Source organism: Psammomys obesus, unplaced genomic scaffold (assembly GCF_907164565.1).
Source record: "Psammomys obesus unplaced genomic scaffold, mPsaObe1.curated_primary_1811, whole genome shotgun sequence".
In the NCBI taxonomy this organism is placed as follows: Eukaryota; Metazoa; Chordata; class Mammalia; order Rodentia; family Muridae; genus Psammomys; species Psammomys obesus.
Genome location: NW_026593286.1, coordinates 18,033,551 through 18,050,271, shown reverse-complemented (window position 1 = coordinate 18,050,271; position 16,721 = coordinate 18,033,551).

Genomic DNA, 16,721 nt, shown 5'->3' with positions numbered 1-16,721 from the left:
ATCCTTGTAGGCAGGTTTCCTTACAGACTCCACCTTCATTCACCCTAACTTCTGAGCTATTTACAGAGAACAAGAACCAATTCAAACCTCTAACACCAACTCCACATGGTGGAAAGAAGCCAAAGTCTGCTTACAGTTTTAGGGAGCAGAGGGACAGGAGGGAGGGGGAGGAAAGAGAAAGATCCATTCAGAACAGCCTCTGTCAGTCGCCACACACCCCCAACCCCCCAAGGGGGAAAGGACTGCAAGGCAATCTGGGCTGGAGAGCAAATAGACAAGGGTCTCTCTGGCACCTGGGCGGGAGCAATCTGATCCCAGGGCCCCAGAGAGAGTGAGCTGGAGGACAAAGCTTCTTAGGGGTGGGAGGATGATAAGGAGTCTTGTAGATTCCAAAGCCTCCCTACCCTGACTGGTCTCCAGGCGCCAGCCAGTCATGTCACTGTAAACAAACAAAGTGGGGAAGCCTGCCAGGACAATGACAGAGGTATTTGCAAGATGAGGAGGTTCCTAAGGGTCAGGTTGTGTGGGGCTATTGAAGATCCCCTTAAGAGCTTTTATTAATCGCCTACTGTGTGCTGGGATGGAGGCTTGGCATACCTTTAAATTGGCAGACAGTTGCTCTGCTGGCTGTCTTTGCAAAGTGCTTTAGCAATGTACATTAAGGCTGCTATCATCCTATGTGAGGAATGAAAACTGGGCTGTGGGTCTCCTGGAGTGACACTGGTTGTGGATGTGGAGGGAGAAAGCACTGAAAGCCATCACTGATCTTCAAGTCCACCCTCCTCCTCTTTTTCCTCTTCCTAGAAACCCTTATGGGGCCAGAGGTTCAAAGCCTCGGTGGCAATCCCCCCCACCATGAACTACAACAGAATCAAGCTGTTACTTCTTTCAAAACCTGTATGTTGTCATGGGTGAAGATGACAGTGAAGTCTACAGTAGGTCAAGAGGATGCTTGAAGGTCTTCAGATGCAGGATTTGTCACATGTCTTATTCATTTCCAGCATTCTTTTTAGAACAATCTATCACTCCAGTCTTTTATACATACAAAACAACATATTTAATGTTACACATATTTTTACAGGTTTTCATATTCATATATACCATTTTCAATGGAATGATTTCCAAGATTCCTTCTTAAATTAAGTCTATTCTTAACTGTTACATCAAACACAAAAGATGCTCATACAGTGTGCTATATAGTTTTTGATACATGTACACATTGTGAAAACTATGCTTTCTCATTTCTTCATGGTGAAAGGCCTCACTCTCCTTCTTGGGAACTTTCTGAGGTGCACAGTGTAGGCTAGCATCCTCATCTTTGTGTTTGTCCAGGAGCACCCTGATCCTCTATCCTCCTATTTGGCTACAAGTTAGTTCCCATTGGAAAGCCCCAGAAACAAAAAGCCTGTCACTTTTTAATTTTTATCCAACTGTATCCAGATTACATCCATGCTTATCCACACAACCAAGTTCACAACCTTGGCAAACCCCAAAAAGAGCTGCTAGCATCACAAAAGCTTTTAGAGAAAATGTGTAATGGCACATTCAATCCCATGCCTGAAAGAACACAGAAATACAAAGGCTAGGTTACACATTAACTGTAAATTCAGATACTTAAATGAAGTAGTTTTCAAATATGGTAAAGGAAATGATGAAGACATCCAGGGGGTTACTATGGATACCAAAGTGGGCTGGAGAAAGATGAACTAGAGCCAAAGCTGGGGCACTACAGGAGAACTTCCTGGAGGCAGCAATATTCCTGTTATTCTATTTTTTGTATTTGATTGTAGTAAAGAAATTAAATAAAAATCTCTCAGCATAAGATCTTAACTTCCTGCGTGCAATGTGGTTGTTTTATTGACTGGAGGCACCAGGTTGGGGAACAGACATCTGGAATTCACTCATCAGATTCTGTGAAACTTTATGACTAGGGACGGTTAACTCTCTATCCCCAGCTCCCTAACCCCAACAACCACCATTGCACTCTACGCTATCATTTCTACTATTTTTAGACACACAAATGATTTTAGCTTGTGCATGCACACACACCATCCACATCTGGCTCTTTGATGTCTTCCTCAAACCAACTGTACCATCTTGCTGAGCAGTATAAAAAACTCTGATATTTTTAGTTTACAATGTCTAAAGGTTGTGTATTTGGCCTTCTAAGATGAATTTCCTGACAAGGATGTGCCACACCTCAGTTTCCCCAGATGTTCATCATAAAGGCAGATGCTTTTCAAAAGTATGAAAAGAAGACGCTTTCTTCACAGTTACTGAAGAGTAGTTTCCTACACTTCTAGCCCCCGAAGAGAGCCCATTCTTAGCCCTCCCATCCTTTCCTGCCAACCCAGTCACATGATCTTCACCTCCTCTCTGGCAAAATTAATTTTCTGTAAAAGCTGTTCCTTGTTCCCATTAACATGTAACCTGGAGATGAGTGTTGACTGACCTCCTTTCCTGCAGAGATTTCACCAGGAGGTTGCTGGGAAACAAAGGCTTCCCCCTAAGAAGATAATTTCTAAAGGTCAAGATTGCTGAAAGAAAATAAAACAGAACAAAATTGTTGGTCACTTTTTGGCAAAGACAATTTTAGAGGGCCTAATACCAAACTCCATCTCTCAGTGACACCCCCACCAAATCTTCAAAAAGAAAATATTTGGGAAAGACAGCATCATCTCTTACACAGAACATTTACCCACAGAACCATTCCAAGTCGCCAAGAACTCTGAAGGATCGGGTCTTTGCTGGCAGCAGAATGTTGTTTGAGGTGCAAAGCTGTGTCTGAAAGCAGTCAAACAACGACTCCTAGGAGAATGAACACAAGAGTATACAAAGTGAAGAAAACCAACACACTGCTCTGTATGGGGAAGCATGAAGTACAGCCAAGCGACTGATTGCTACCTACTTTGGGAGGAAAGGTGCTAGGGCTTTCAGAATAGCAGGTCGACTTTGCTGCCTGGCTACTGTGAAGTATCACCTCCAAGCCTTCTGAGTCTTTACCCTGAGAGCGTGGAGAAGATGGACAGTGCTTTCTAGCAGTAGACAGAGTAATGGGAAGACAGGAAGGCTTAGGGAAATGTATAGGCCAAAGTGTCTCTGGGCTGTTACAAATATGACTTCCCAGCCAGCTTTATCCCTCTGCTCTGGAGGAGAATCAGAAGTCCTAGGAGTATCGCATCATCCACTGTGGGCCAGACTTGTCATCCAGATTGAATCAGAATGACTGATATATAAGGAGACTTGGGCCACAATTAATCTGTGGTCTTAGACAAGATCAGCTGTGGCCACAGAAAGAAGAAAGGCACCAGAACTACCCAATCAGGCAAGCGCTGTGTCTTCACTTACTCCCTTTGTCCCACTATTGCCAGACCTCACACAGACCTGGTGCAGAACAGTCAGCCCACAGGAAAGAGTCAAGGATTTCTTTTATCTGAGGTGCTGCCTCTGCTACTCAGGACTTAGTTTTAGGCGTGCTATCCTGAACTCACCAGCCAGCCTTTGGAAAGGATTCTTAACTTGCTGGCCGCCATGGGATTCAACACACTCCTTTCCACCCCTTTTCCCTCATATCAGCATCTAAATATGAACAGAGTTACTTCTCCCCCTGGAACACATGGGACTGTGGGGCAGTCATCAACCATCAGGCGGAGAGTAAACAATAGAGGTATGATTGGGTCAGTGTCAGCAGAACGCAGAGCTGGTGGTCCAGGGCCAGGAATCTCTCAGCCTGTTTGATTCATTCATCAGAGTCTCTGCTTCTAGCTCTTTACCTGTTTACCTCCCTCTCAGACTAGCCCATTCGGGGTGGTGGATAGAAAGTCTGTTCACAAATAATAACTTAAACATCATTTACATGATACAGAAAACAAAAATACAGTCATTGTACGGAACATTTATTATCCACTGGTCCAGTGTGCAGCGTTACTGTCCTATCTATTCCTTCATGTGAAGGTTAGATAAGTTCAGAAATATGCCCACAAGTTCCAGAGATCAGCCTAATGCAAGGACCCTTCTTATCAGGACAGTTATCCGTGCCACACTAATTGCTTGGAATGCTCACTCTGCTACCTAACGTAATAACATGATACTTAACATAGCTCTTGTTCTAGGCTCTCTAATTCACAAGAACTCTGTGAGAATTTACAAAGAAAAAAAAAAAAACATATACAGTGTCCCCATACAAACTCTTGCACTTGCGTCCACACTTCAGAAAAATCACTTGCCAACACGGAGTAAGTGATTCAATGACAAAGGTGGGTGGCATGGCTGAAGAAGAACAAACAGGGATCTCACCTACAAGGCGTTTATACTCTGCCTGCTCCCGTGCCCCGAGGCTCACTTCCTTTCCATCACCATCCATTTTATAGACTGTGTCACCCAGACCGAGCTCCAGACCAGCTCCGTATTTACCAAGCAAGCTGGAAAAGTGGGTGTGTTTAATTACTATTTTTATTACTTCCTGTATGTCAGCACTTTGAGAGGCGTTTTAAAATGCATTGTCTCACTATTTATTACTGTAAACAAACACAGTAGCACTCTACTGATGGGACTACTGATACCTTACAAAGGCTGGATTCACGTCGCACTAAACCACGGTGTGAAAGGCAACGGGTTCTTTGTGAGCTGGGAACCGACAATGGATGTGTTTTGGTTAGGCCCCCCCCATCTATTTGACCTGAGCCTCCTCGTGGAGAATGAGAAGAGTCTGAGTGACTGTGGTTCCCCAAGAAGGTGGCTCAACATCTCTATGGCTCTCTTAGCAAGGATGATGTCACTCCTCTGGTAAGTGTTTTGAGCTGTACGAGAGGGCTAGATCGCATATCACGTTAGGCACCTGTTACTATGTTGTGCACACCGTAGGCATAAATGACTGCCAGGGGTCATTTAATAAAATGATAGAAGGCATTGAACTTCTCCCTCTTTATAACACTTTGTGTTGCGTAAGCATGTCTATGCGTTTCTCCTCATTTTATCCTCATCACCATTAGACATTATTCATGACTCAGAGTTTCATCAAGATTCAATAAGAAAGTGGCCCTGCACTTGGCACAAGGCCTGCTGCATATTATATGTCCCAGATTATCACCTACTTCAGCTGTTAATTCTTTGCAGTTGGTGGGTAAGGTAGTCCATTTTTTTTAAATTTTTTTATTAATTACACTTTATTCATTTTGTATCCCCCCATAAGCCCCTCCCTCCTCCCCTCCCGATCCCACCCTTCCTCCCCTTTCTGCATGCATGCCCCTCCCCAAGTCCACTGATAGGGGAGGTTCTCCTCTTCTTTCTGATCTTAGTCTATCAGTTCTCATCAAAAGTGGCTGCATTGTCCTCTACTGTGGCCTGATAAGGCTGCTCCCCCCTCAGGGGGAAGTGATCAACGAGCAGGCCAATCAGATTATGTCAGAGGCAGTCCCTCATTCCCATTACTATGTAACCCACTTGGACACTGAACTGCCATGGGCTACACCTGTGCAGGGGTTCCAGGTCATCTCCACGAATAGTCCTTGGTTGGAGTATGGGTCTCTGGGAAGTTCCCTGTGTTCAAATTATCTTGTTCTGTTGCTCTCCTTGTGGAGTTCCCGTCCCCTCCAGCTCTTACTGATTTTATGCCATTTTAACTTGTGTGTATGTGTGCGCGTGTTTGTGCAGGTGTGTGCTTGTGCACACAGTGTCCATAAGAAGACATTTGAGCTCTTGAAAGTAGACATACAGGCAGCTGCCTGGCATGGGCGCTGGAAACAGAATGCCTGTCTTCTGCAGCTACAGCTACAGCCATTAACCACAATGGGCAATCTCTTCATCCTTGAGTCTCAAGTTTTCGTGACCATTTTTTCCCCTTCCGTTTGGTGACCTCATATTTATTTATTTATTCATTTTGCTTGCTTGTTCGGGGGTAAAAGGTAAAGCATGTTCTTTTGCATTAAAACTGCCTTGTAAGATAGTAGGGCGGTAGCCTGGTGTGATGATAGGTGGTAGCTCTTTCTCCAACACCGGAACCGCGGGTAGTACAATGTTCTCACGGCTGACACAGCTGAGGAGAGGACACTAGAGGTCCCCTGGGGCTGGTAGCTGCCTTCGGGATATTCCATGAACAGTTCTGTTTGTGGTGTCAGGTGCAGACAGAGGGTCTGCTGCAACAAATACTCTCAAGGAAGCCAGGAAACAGGATGAGATACAGCATCAGTCTCCACCCACTGAGCCACTGAAGGAAACTTGGCTTGTCCACCGTCTGTGTGAACTCTGCAGGCTTCAAGATGCCCTGTGTCATTTATCCCCTGGTGAGAGCCACATCTGTCCCCTGGTAAGAGCCACAAAAGCGTCACTACATGAAGTTTGTAGAAACTTCTCAAGGAGATGTCGGCTCGAGAAACTTGTTGCTAGTCAGTTTAAATACTTGGCCAGTCTCAAAGTAGATAAAATCATAGATTAACTTTAGCAGCTAACCCCAAAAGGAAGTCAAAACCACCTTGGGACTTGGAAATCATTCCTCGGTGATCATCTGAACTGTTGGGCACTGAACAGGGACCTTCTCCATCTTGAGCATGAGCAAACCCAGGAACTCCAGCCTTTGGGGACAACAGAAGACATTCTCTTAGGGGCTACAGGAGCAACTCAGTTGTGATGTAAGTTATTTGAGTCCAGGCTGGCCATTACTGCTGTCATGAAAGTGTGCTGATAGGGTTATTTCCGAGATAAAACTGGCTTCACACTAAGTGACAACCTTGTTATGGTTCCCTTCAGGGGAACCCTGAGGCAAGGGGACAAGATTAATTATTTCTATAGAAACTGGAGACATGACAAGGACCTAAAACATAAATACTGTACTTCAGTGAACAGGAGCTCTGAAAAGAGAAACACAAGAAAAGCTTTCTCCTATTCTCATTCTCTCTCTCTCTCTCTCTCTGTGTGTGTGTGTGTGTGTGTGTGTGTGTGTGTGTGTGTGTGTGTGTGTATGTGTTAAGTCAGATGGACTGCTTGGGTTTTTTCCACATGCTAGAAGATGCCATTGTTCCTTACCACTGTTCCCAAGTAAGCAAGAGAAGGACCAGGAGGAAAATGTGTCAGACAACCCTCTACAGCTCTTTCATCCAAAAGATTCCCATTGTGTATTACTCTCTTTTTAATGAATAGCTATTGCTATCCATGCGTAGATGGTCCTAAATCCTGTAATGGAAACCTAAAGAAGACCAAAAACTACGAGCTTGCATCAGGCCACTGAACTTCTTTGGGCACCATGTTCTCGTGGTGCCTGAAGGCAGAACAGCAGCTCAGCCCTAAGTGATGTATATTTTAAAGGGCTACAGCCGAAAGATACATACTGCCACCTACCAACCCTTTCTCAGTCAGAGGACACTCTGATGATGATAAATTAGAAACGAGTTAGCGATAACTGGATTGGAAAAAGTATTCTTCTCTGGACTGAGCTGGTTTAGACTCTAACAATAATATATAATAATAATAATATATGGGCTGATTGTTCCAACACAGCTATCCTCATTTCCTTTAGTCCCCCAAGTTCTGCAAAATAGGCAGCAATCACCATTCTAGAAGTGAGAAAGCCAAAATTTTGGAGGAGTCAAGTAACCGGCCCACACTTGCTAGCTGGTAAGTGTGAAGTAGGTTCTAATCTAAGCGGAGTAGTATCAGAACTGAATGACATGAATCTACATACATGTATGTATATTCTTGTATCTACCTACATCCATAAAACCTTATGAATACATCCATTAAAAACGCAGGGAAGAAATCATATATTTTCCTCCTCACCTCTGTATAAATTTTGATGTCGATGTCAAAATCAAAATGTATATTGACATACATACGATCTATAAGAATACACAGCTCTCATCCCATAGGAATTTGCTTTGTGGATGAAGGTTCTTTCTTGCTGAGATAAACTGATGGAAGCCGTTACTTCCAAGTTAGAGCCGAGAAGAGAGAGGACTGGTGAGATGCCTCAGAGATTGTCAAGCTGATGCCAAAAACTGGAAAGAACAGACTCCAACAGTTGTCCTTGATATGAATGCTGTGGCGTGGAGATCCGTGTGTTCATGCACACACACAAACGCAAGGAGTAGGCTGAGACTAACATTTCAGTAATAAATAATGAGGCAAACTTCAGGTCTCTGCATTCTGAGCAAAGTAATTTGGGACCAACTTTGCTACTTGAAATATATTATTTTTCTCAGCATACTTTATCCTTAAAGGTACAAAGACTTTTAAATTTGCAGACACTAATAAAGAGAAAGCCACGCTCTATGACTCCACCTCCCACCCAGCACTTATTTGACATTTTCACCAGCAATTATAGAATAACAAATGTACATGGCTTAAAAGTACCAACATTAAAAGGGAAAGGAGAAAATTATTTCTTCTTACCCTCATCTTATTTTCAAACCCCTTTCATACAGCTGCCTTTAACACATTTTTCTCTCTTTTCACCAAGAGGTTTACACTCTTTATACTAACTAACTACACTCTTTATTCTCCCATTTTCCCACCCCCTCCAACAAGTCCACACTGCACTCCATGTAAATCAGCCATAGTGCCCTTGCTTGTGGCTCTCCCCTGGAGTCAGCCCTGTGATGGCAGAAGAGATAAGGAGGAAGAACTGGAGAGTGATATGGACCCCTGGCTCTCCTACTTGTGTCCCCAACTGCTGGGACAGAAGGCCAGAGCTTTGAACAGCCTCTGTCTTAGTTTGTTTCTATTGCTGTAATATAAAGTACCATGACCAAAAGCAACCTGGGAAAGAAAAAGTTTATTTCACCTTCCAGCTTATAGACTATCATGAAGGGAAGCCAGGATAGGAACTCAAGGCAGGAACCTGGAGGCAGGAACTGAAGCAGAGTCCATGGAAGGCTGCTGCTTACTGACTTGCATTTTTATGCCTTGCTCAGCTTGCTTTTGATTTCTTATAAATCAACAATGATTTGGGCCCTCCCACATTAATTACTAATTAAAATGCTCCAGGGGCCTGCCTACCAGGAGATGTTTCTTTAGTTAAGCTTTCCTTTCCCCAGATGACCCTAACTGTGTCATCTTAAGAAACAACTAACCAGCACAGCCTCCTTACCGTCACTAAATTTTGTAAACAATTCCACTCTTTCAGTGTCCTTCGAATCGTTCAACCCCAATGTGAAATTTGTCTCCTCCTAGGATTCTGATTCATAAATATGAGCTGTGATCCCAATGACACTACAGAAAAAACAGGGGTTAGAATGGGGTTAAGAGCACTGGCTACTCTTTCAGAAGATCAGGGTTCAATTCCCAGCACCCATGTGGGCAACTCACAACTGTCTGTAACTTCAATTCCAGGGGATCTGACACCCTCACACCAATGCACATAAAATAAAACTAAAATTAAAAAATCATTAAAAAAAAAAAAAAGAACTTGCCTGCTTATGCTCATGAAGGACCTGAGTGCAGTTCTTCAGTTTGCTCCCTGGATACACTCACAACCTTGTACTCACTCCTCATCCATTTTAGGATGTGGTTTCAATGAAACAGCAGAGACTCACAGGATTTTTCTAATATACAATGTTTCTGCAATATCCTTATATGTCTATCTTGATGAATGTATGAGTGTTGTGCCATAGTAGTGCCAAGTCCATAAGTGTATGTGTGTGTGTGTGTGTGTGTGTAACTTGCAATATCATCACATTAGTCTCATTGTTAATCAAACTAAATATACTCATACAGTATAATTCAGTAAGTCTGTCCTAAATAGATGTAAGAAATATAGACTTGTGAAATGCTGACACATGAAGGGTGCCCTGCTTTGCTTTCTTTTTTGTGATAAAGACCACGACCAAAAGCAGCTTGGGGTAGAAATGGTTTATTCGACTTACACGTCCCAATCACAATCCATCATTGAGGGAAATCCAGGCAGGAACCAGGGTAGAGAGCTGCTTACTGGCCTGCTTTCATTGGTGTGCTCCATTGGCTCTTTTGTGCAACCCAGAGCCTTTTGCCTAAGGGCAACCCCACCCACAGTGGGCTGGGCCCTTCCACACCAATCATTAGTCAAGAAAATGTCCCACAGACTTAACAATGGGCCAGTCCGATGGAGACATGTTCTCGACTGTGGTTCCCTTTTCCAGAATGACTCCAAATTGTATCAAGTTGACCAAAAACTGGCCAGTGACGTTCACTGCCACTTGGGGGGGAGGGGTATTTTATTGTTGTTTTCTTTACATGGTTTTTTTTGGGGGCAGAAGCGAGAAGTTGGAGGTGAGCAGAAGTCCACCACTAGAGGATTATTGGGAACATTTTACTGGATGTACACAATGGGGTTCCACATAGAAGCTTGAAGCAATGCTGTGCTTGTCAATTAATGTTGCAAATATGGTGCCAAATTTAAAAAGTAAAACACAAGCTCTTATGAGGCTTTCTTTTGTAAAACTAAAAGTGAATTCGCACAAAACAATAACCCACATTTTAATAAGAATCCATGTAAAATGATAGGCATGGTACATGTGAGACCTGATTGCTTACAAACATGAAAGAGGGTGACTAAATTAACGTGGGGGGGGGCAGAGAAGGGAAAGAAGACATCAGATATCTGCCTAGACAGATAGGGTCATTTAGGTTACTGCTTACAGTGTGAGCAAGTACTCATCATTTTCCAGAATATTTCCATTGTTCAATAGTATCAAACTTAGGAAGAATGTTTTCAAGCTGTTGGTTATCATCAAACTTAACTCAGTGAACATTTCTCCATCACTGACTTACAGTGTCTTTCTATATAACTGGGTTTGTATTGCTAGAAGGATCTCATGCTCTTCAGAGGCTTATCGGTCTGATAGCAAAATGTCTTCAACTACTTGAAAGCACAGGGGTGCACAAGTTCAGTGACCCAACAAGCTAGAAGAATGAAAATGAATGTGGGTACCATGCTACCATCAAACCCTTCCTCTAGTTTGAAAGTCTTCGGTGTCCCAGTAACCCCGTGACCTTTCAAAGGCAGGAGCCCAGCTGGGCTTGATTGGTATCCCTCAACTCATTTCAAGCTCTGTTTCAACCTCACTCACACTTAATACATCAAAAGGCACAGTTCTTTCTTCTCTGAGCTACACCGTGGAATAGCTGAGCTGCTTCGGAGCTGTCTCCAGGAGCCCTTTTGTTTAACTAGGCCTTTTCTTTTCTTTTCTTTTTTTTTTTTTTTTTTTTGCCTCACTCCATAGCCCTCCTTCCTTTTTTTTTTTTTTCTTTCTTGGAAGAATTTGATATTTTGCCAAAAAAATAAATGAAACGCGGGCTCCAAGTTCAACCCAGAATTTACTAGCTGATAAATGGAGAGTGGGGTGGGAGAATGAAGAGAAAGTGTAGAGAGGGAGGGAGGCTTTCATTTGGGGCAAGTTCAGACCTGGGCCCCGAAGCTATTAAAATGCCTGATCTATGCTGAGTCACCTGGAGGAGGAGGTCAGGAGATGATGCTGGCTCCCTGCCAGCCACACGCTCTGCCCAGGTTGATGAAGAGCCTACAAAGGAAGGACAGCAGGATTATAATTTCAGTGTTTTAAATATAACATTAGATGCCACGTGCCTGACAGAACCAGCAATCAGCCTGTGTCTTCCGTGTTCAGCAGACTTGAGCCTGAGCATATGTGCTTCTGAGAGCCAACTCCCACTCAGCTCTCCTGGCTTCACCCTCTCTGACCCTGCCTACCATTCATTTCCCCTCCCTCCTGCAACTGAGTCTCTCTCTCCAGATGCAAGGAGTGAAGTGGAGCCTTGGAGAAAAGCACGGGGCTGAGACAGTAATTTTTCCCAAGAAGGTGAAGGGATGGTGGTATTAATCAAGGACTCTCTGAAGCAGGCTTAAGCAGGTAGGGGCATTATGCTCATTTTCACCGGTAAGGAAAATGAAGTGCTGTGACTTCAACGACTTCTCCCCAGTGACAAAGCTGGAAAATACAGAGGCAGGGTATCAACCCAAGGGGCTTGCTCTGTTTCCTCTAGCCTGTACAGTGTCTGTTCCCTCTCAGGCACCTTTGTGCCACGGTACCTCAGCTGATATGTACCCCTTTATGCTTCAAAGCCCTGGAGCTTGGCGTTGTCTTTTATGGCAAAGAAAGGCAGCAAGAACAATTCACTGTCACACCTCTGTCCCTCATATACCATTTTCTTGTTTGAACGCTGGTTCTTAGACCATTTTGACCCTCAGATTACTGTTTTCCTTTTTTTTTTTCCTCTCCACAGTTTATCATGAACAATTTCAAACACTCAGAAATGCTGAGTGAATGGTAGGTGAGCCTCCCTGTGTTCATTGTCAGACTGCACAGCTAAGATTGGTCCAATCCCATCTATCCGTTTCTCCAAACCCATATTCATCTACCAAATCTATCATGCCCTACACCTATCAAAGTAAGTTTCATACATTAGCACAGGATGTATCTGGATGCCTCTATGTTCTCCTTTGCTTTTTGTCATGCAAAATAAGCATCCATCTTGCCTAACAATTACCAAGAGTTTACAGTCCAGTGATATGCCAAGCACTTTCTGGGTGTCATGTGACTTGATCCCAGAGGAAATCTTATGTGATCACTGCAGTAACCTTCATCTTGCAGACAAGAGGACACCGGCCGGGTTAACAGTTGCTTGATAAGTATTCCTATGGACTCTGCATGCACTAGCTCTGTTCATCTGTTATCTCTTGTGATACCGTCTAGGGCTAATACTATTGCAGGTGAAGAAACAGACACTTAGAGAGAATGGCCCCATCACACAGTATCTGTCAGAACTTGAGTGAATTGAGGATGCTCAACTCCATACTGTTCAGTCCCTCCACTGGCTCATATCTCCAAAGTAGCATTCCTTTTTGCTACCATATCCTCACTGTTTTCCTTCATTGGCATGTCAGATCCCAAAGATAAGAATCTTCTTAGTGCCAGGCCTGCAGTCAGATGCAAGCAGGCACTTTAGAAATGTCTTCAGAATGGCTTTATACTCAATAAATAGCAGTGATGAAGAAGCCAAGCATATTTCTTTTTAATGTACTCCATACCTGATTCGTGGTACCTTTAGGGAGAAAAGAAATCAATCAAAAATGTCCAAACCTATGCTGTATGCCACTGCTTCTCTCCTTATAACAATAGAATGCACAACTAGTCAAAGCTCATGCTTCTTGCCATGGAGGCAGCAACAGTGATCAGTGGGCAGCCTGAAGTGTCCCAGTCCCCTTGTCAGACCAGGCTGGAGCACAAATCCATGGATGTAAATTCATCAGAAATATTTTAGACACCTCTATCATGGTGGATAAGGGCTTAGGATGTCACAAAAGCCAAAACATGTATGGACCTACCTACAAAGAGTTCATAGTATACATAGAAACGTAGGAAAAGGCAACCATGATCAGGTATAGCAAATGTTACAATGAGATACTTCATGATCAAAAGGCAACCCTAGCAAGTAAGGACTTCTAAGGAAGAAGAGATCAGATTCTGGTGCGAGAAGAAAACTCATGGGTTACCAGGAAAAACAAAAATGTTCTTTAGATAAACATAAATTTCAACAAGAAAAATGTGGCCGAGCGAATGAGGATGAGTAGGAAAATTCAGGGCCAAAGTGCTCCAGTTGCCAAGACCATTGAGAACAAATTGTGTTAGTCAGCATTTCATTGCTGTAACAAAGTGCCTGACATGAACAACCTATGGGAGAGATGGCTCCTTTGTGCTTATGACTCCAGAGGTTTCAGTCCACAGTCACTTGGCCAGTGATTTTGGGCCTGCAAAACACCAAACTTATACAACAGTGGCACTGGATTCCTTGCTGTAAGGTTAAAGCTCACACAACATGCCAAGGACAGTGGATGCCTGGTTTCTCCCGAGCTCTATCACAATACAGGCACAACGTAGGATGAGGACAAACAAACACAAAGGACCAATTTTTGTCTCAATTGCCCCAACATGGACCATGGCATATTCACATGTGTTTATTATCTACCATCTCACTGGATTCCTAGAAAAACATATCTGAGAGCTAGCTGTCGGTGTCCTCAGTATTTCAGATGAAGAAACAGGCTGCAGAAGCTTAATGAGGTATTCAAGATCTCACTACCCCAGCGAGAAAGAATGGCTGGTTCCAATCTAATGTCATTAGTGGGGTTGGGAGAGCAAGGGCAGACACAGCATCTCAGTTTTGTTTTTTTGTTTTGTTTTGTTTTGTTTTGTTTTGTTTTCCCAATCGGGTGCTCTATTAACTGCTCTGCCAGGGTTACTGAGTAAAAACATCTAAGGAGTCTGAGAAATTAGCCAAGCCGAACACTGGGAGAGCCTGGCCACTTGTTAAATGAACTTTGCTCCAGAGAGTCTTTTGATAACAGCTCTGTGGTTCCCAGGCACAAGCCCAGGTTGACACCGTCTGGGTCTGAAGTGCAGCTAACCACGGAGAACATGACAACCTCTCTGTGCTTCAGTTCACCTCACTCGCAGAACAAAGACAATCGTACCTGTGCACAAAATTGTTCTTAGGACCAAATGATCTTTTATAGATCAGACCTTCTTCAGCTGACAGCCAGTGCTTATCAATTGTCTGTAAAAGTATCTTAATCTGTCATTTACATGATGGAACTTCGGTACATCGAGAGGTTCAGATGACCTCAGCCATCAGGGGGTTTATTACAAAGACATGGTTTTCAGGGTGGCCAGAAACTCCCAACTATGTGGTAGAGTGTCCCAGATCTGGGACAGCATGCTTTACCTTTTAGACTGTTTTGCTTCCAGGACGCACGGCTAGCCCAGGGGTTCTGTGCTTCACTGCGGAGGAGAAATTCTCTACACCAGCCTCTCATTTTCTTCTGCCTTTCTTTGCTTCACTTGTGAGTAGGAGAGAAGAGTACACTCCTCCAACCATGATCTAAAACCTATTTAATTTGCTTATTCATTTCTTTTTACCCCAATTCCTGTGTTCTAGCCCTCCGTTCCTCCACCCCATAGATAATCACTCCTACTGGGCTTAATTTATATTCATCTTTTGATCTGCGCTTATTCTTTAAAAGCATATCTTTTCTAATGTATTTATTTTCAACTGAAAACAGGTATTTTATGTATGTTTACACTTTGTATTTTTTATATTTTTAAAATATAGTCTCAATATTTACCCCTGATTGACCTGAACTCACTCTGTAGACTAGGCTAGCTCCACATTCAGAAAGTCTACCCTCTTCTGTCTCCTAAGCGCTGCCATTAAAGGTATGTTCCACCATATTTGTCTTTTGTGCCTTAATTCTTCTCTAAAACTGTTTATAACATGTCTCGTTATTGAAAGTTCATCCAGACTCCTTTCCTCTCTCTCTTGCACAGTTCATAAATCCCAAGTCCACATTGCACTTGTAGCATGCTGCTGCTGCTGCTGCTGCTTCTCAAACTTTGATACAACTGTCATTTAGTCATTTTTCCATCTCCATAATTCCAAACCTTTCTGTGGCCACTTCTGCTTTGTTTTCTCACCTATGCTCTTACCCTATGGCACCTATTTGTCCTCACCATTCTTTTTGGTCTCTTCCACCATCTAAGGATTTTTCTCGTTACTTGTGGTTCCTAGTGCTTTCTGAACGAGAAAACCCACTGGCTATCCTTGTTTCTCTGTTTTATCTGCAAATGTTGTGACTTCTCTGTTGGTTTATTATCCAGTCTAATGAACTTCAAGGAGGCAGAGTTGTTGCCTTTGATGCTGATGCCTGCATCTGGGCAGAAAGATGTCTCCAGGGTACAGAGGGTCACACGGTATTGGCCAGAGTGTCCCCAGGGAACAAGTCTCTGCTAAGGATTCTTGTCTTAGAGGACATTCAGAGTTTCACAGACAACCCAGGATACACATCCATTCAGTATTCTATTAAATTAACCATAACTTAGCTGTCTTGATGCACGCTAGCTGAAATTACTTAGCGAAAACAGTAATCCTGAGGCTTGCTCCACTTGTGGACATAGAAATAATTGGCTAGTTGCTCAGTGTTTGTCTTTGGCCCATCTTTTTCTTTTTGCTTCATTTCTACCTATGCACATATGTGGTGCTGGAAAAAAAAATCCTATCTTAGTGCAAAGGACCTGTATTTTCCTTGAAACCTTATCCTTTGCCTGCTCCTTTTTGGCCTCATGGAAGCAGCCTCTTTCTTTTCACTTTGAATGTAACATTCCTAGAAGGCTCTTCCCTGTCTTCCGTTCTGGAGCAGATCCCCCTAGCAGAACTCCAAGCTTCTGTCATCGCACACTCCACTTTATTGTAATTATTGTTTTGCCCTACAAGATACAAGCAACCCAAAGTACAAATGCACCTGCCCTGTTCACCTGCCCTGTTCACCTGTCCTGTTCACCTGCCCTGTTCACCTGCCCTGTTCACCTGTCCTGTTCACCTGCCCTGTTCACCTGCCCTGTTCACCTGCCCTGTTCACCTGTCCTGCTGAGTGATGGGCGAGCTGTGCTTCTAGGAGGCCAAGTCTAAATCAGTCCAGTTATGAGGACTGGGGGAAAGCATAGTCATCCTGTCGCTTACATCACAGAGTCTGATACACGAACACATTTTTATAATCATAAGGTTCTAAAAGGTATCTTAAGAGTATTAGGTAGGTAAAAAAAAAATCTTTAGATAACACTGTGACTATTAAGAGAGATTTAAAGGCCGACTGTTAGAGCACAGATTAAAATGATACTCGGATCCTAAGGTAATTTCTTATTTATTTATTTATTTATTTATTTATTTATTTATTTATTTATTTA